This window comes from Falco rusticolus, chromosome 3 (assembly GCF_015220075.1).
Source record: "Falco rusticolus isolate bFalRus1 chromosome 3, bFalRus1.pri, whole genome shotgun sequence".
Lineage (NCBI taxonomy): Eukaryota > Metazoa > Chordata > Aves > Falconiformes > Falconidae > Falco > Falco rusticolus.
The window spans coordinates 15,512,603-15,515,845 of NC_051189.1; the positions used below are offsets into that span (position 1 = coordinate 15,512,603).

General features: G+C 42.4%; 1 long non-coding RNA gene across 2 annotated transcripts in view; it reads right to left on the reverse strand.

Moving 5' to 3' along the window:
* The window catches only part of LOC119144220, a 78,357-nt gene that overhangs the window by 29,633 nt on the left and 45,481 nt on the right, over positions 1-3,243 (reverse strand). For both annotated transcript variants that reach the window (XR_005103000.1, XR_005102999.1), the window contains one exon: positions 1,453-1,568. This is a non-coding gene — a long non-coding RNA (uncharacterized LOC119144220). The remainder of the gene's footprint in view (positions 1-1,452; positions 1,569-3,243) is intronic.

Genomic DNA, 3,243 nt, shown 5'->3' on the forward strand with positions numbered 1-3,243 from the left:
GGCTGCGAGGGCATTTGTCCTGGGCAAATGTTCACACTGTCAGCCCATGGGAGCCCTGCTCTCCCGAAATTTATCTAGAATACCACAGCAGATGAATCACTTTTCTGGTAAAAGCGTTCCTGTGTGTACTATTAAGAAAGAAAATGGGACTCTGAGTGAATTTAGCAGAGCTTTAACTGGAGTTGAGTAATGTGGCCAAGTCCCAAACTTCAGCAACACATGCTACTCTGCCCTCCCGCTACTCATAAACAACATCTTTCCTTGCTGCTTTCCAGCCAGTTCACTTCCCTTTCTAATCCCAGGAAGTCACTGCCCACCCTTACATGCTGAAAGATACATTTTAATCAAGCGGCGAACTGAACAGTAGCATAATTTTACTTAAAGCACACAGCAAGCCACACTTTAGAGCTATTTGGGGAAGAAACTAACCACAGCTTGGCAGCCCCCCCTTGCAGAGTTCAGGCTGGGTGGTCATTTGAGCTAGGGACAACACAGTCAATTCAGACAGGTGGCCACTAAGTCAGCCCAGCACTTTTGGGGAATTCAGTTCTGCCAGTATCCAGGACACAAAAAAGGAGACGCACACCTTCAACTCCCTGCAGCTCTGAGTAGCCTAGACCTGCAGGAAGAAAATTATTTCTTTTTCATCTTCAGTAGCTCATCGGGGGGGGGGGGGGGGGGGGGGGGGGGATAAAAAAAAAAGGGGAAAAAAAGCACCAGGAAGCACCAGGAAAAATGCAGTTCAGGCTTAACAGACTTTTCCTGCCAAAATGTCTGTGTATGTGTGTATTTTGCCAAAGCAAAAAAAAAAAAAAAAAAGACATTTAAAAACTCTCCCCAATTTTTTTTGACCCAATATCATTTGATTAAATCAACGCATATTCACAAGAAGTTTAAGAACTCCATTCTTCTGTGACTTTTCCATTCTTCATTACCCCCTCTACTTGCTCTACTTCTTAGTTCATATTTTTTCAGGTTCCCACACATCCTCTACGGTCTGTGTACCATCGTTCCTGGTATGTTAATTGCTGCCTGATCGGGAGGAGCTGGGACACACTGCTCCTACCTACACCCCTCAACAGACGTTTCAGGAGATGGAGAAGAGGGAAATTGGGCTTTGATCCCTTTAAGGCATAATGAGACACCCAGAATGTTTAGTGAAGAGGGCAATGATCACCACAAGCCTGCTGAAGACCTCTAATTCAAAGACAGGCTCCCAGGCTCACAGAAGACAAGGAGTAGAAAAGGAGTAGGAAGAAACAACTCTGCATTAAAGGAGGAACGTCAAAAGCTGAAAACTGTTTTAGCCAATAGTGAGGGCTAAGGTTTACCATTAATATTATACCTAGCTTTAATGCTGTGCTCCCAAATAGATTGAGAATTGCAAGCAAACCTTTCACCCTGAGTCATGAGAACACGAGGACATTAGAACATGCATTGCTCCCTACATACCATTTTGTCTTATTTTGTTCCTCTTTTCCTGTTGTGTGACTGGTATGTTATCCTCTACTGCCTCAGTGTCCTCCAGATGATGTCCATCCACACAGCAGGAGAAGGAAAAGAAATACCTAAAAGATTCAGATGTGCATTACAGCCACTGTCCAACAAAAACACAGAGAGATGGGACAAAGTTCCCATCATACTTTGTCCTTTCATGCATGTCATCTGAAGGTCAGTAACTCCCACTACTTGCTAGCTGCAGCCACTCAAATTAAAATCAGTAGGCTCTGGGTCCCTTTAAATATCACAGAGGGAGGCCCAAACCTCTTTAACCATAAAGATAACATCTGCCTCAAAAATGGAAAGCCAGAGAAAAAAGCCCAGACAAAACCAGTTGCCTAAAGCAAATAAAACATTGGGCTACTCATTAAATACAAAGGGCAGAAAAGCCTATAAAAGAAATTTTAAAAGCCTTAAAAAACCAGTATTTTTTATATCTTCATTCTCTGTATCTTATATTTTTAAAGGTCTGTAAAAAACAGCTATCTGTAACATATCTAGAAATGTCACAGTTTTACCAGGGTCACTTGGAAAGTTAGCAAAAAGGGGTCACGCTTCCAATCAGATTAATATACTAACGTGCCCAGCAGTAGATTATGTTAATTTTGACAGTATTTTTTAATATTTGTAATGCAATACATTAGTCGACAGGATTTCTAAGCCTTCTCGGAGCTTATTAGTCTGCCTTTATAAACCAAATGTCAGCTTTATCAAAGTCAGACGTTAATTATTAGTGATGGGCGAACCTCAAAAGGTTCAGAGGTTTGGTCTAGTTTGACTAGACAAGCATAAGACCAGCTGCTTTTGCAGCTCATGTCAATGGCAGATTTGGACTCCTGATTCTGCAAATGTTACACACTTATTGAAATGTAAGCACCCAGACAGAGCCTGCTACGTTTGAGGAGACTACAGAAGTGCATGCAGCTCAGCAAACATGGAGCTGCTTGACCCATCAGTGTCAGACTGCAACATCCCAGACTTCTTGCGTCACTCAATGCTGCAGCGGATGTAATGGAGCAATGCACTGTAATTGCATATCAAGAGAGGAGGGGAGGGGAGGACATTATGATCTGTTGCTGTATTATACTAATGAGAAGACAGAGGAGTCATACAAACATCCCAGGACAGACGTGTACAGATTCGTATAAATTGACACATTAGGAGTCTGAACCCAAATCAATATATTTGCAAGTGCTGTGTTTAAGCTGAGGAGCCCAGCCTCTTAACAACGCTTATTGGCTCAACCAGAGTGACTAATTGCTTGAGCGGAGCATGCCAGCATGGCTATATGGCTTTTGGGTTGAAGCCTGTAATAAAGAATACTGGGTGTGCCGGCATATGTCAGTGAAGACAGGCCTGAAGGGGACATGTGTGAGGGGCTGAGGTTTTGGCCTGAAAGTACGATTACTTACAAGAAAATGGGAAAGTTCATTTTGTTTCTTTACTTCTGTGGGTAAACAGTGAAGTTTTACTACATGGCAGAGATTGACTGGGAAAACCTGTGAACACATCAAACAAGCAACAATAGGATTTCACCAGCTAATGTTTTTCCATGTCCTGCAACAACAGTCCTTCTTCAGAGCAGAGTTACAGCGCTATTTCTTTTTCCTTCTGTTTAGTTTTATTTTTAACCTGAGGTTATTGTTATAACAACACATACTGCTTATGCATGGTCCATCCCTTTCCCCTCCCACCTGGTGAATGTTTAAGCCCTGTATGCAGAGCCTGTAGAAGAGAAATTTC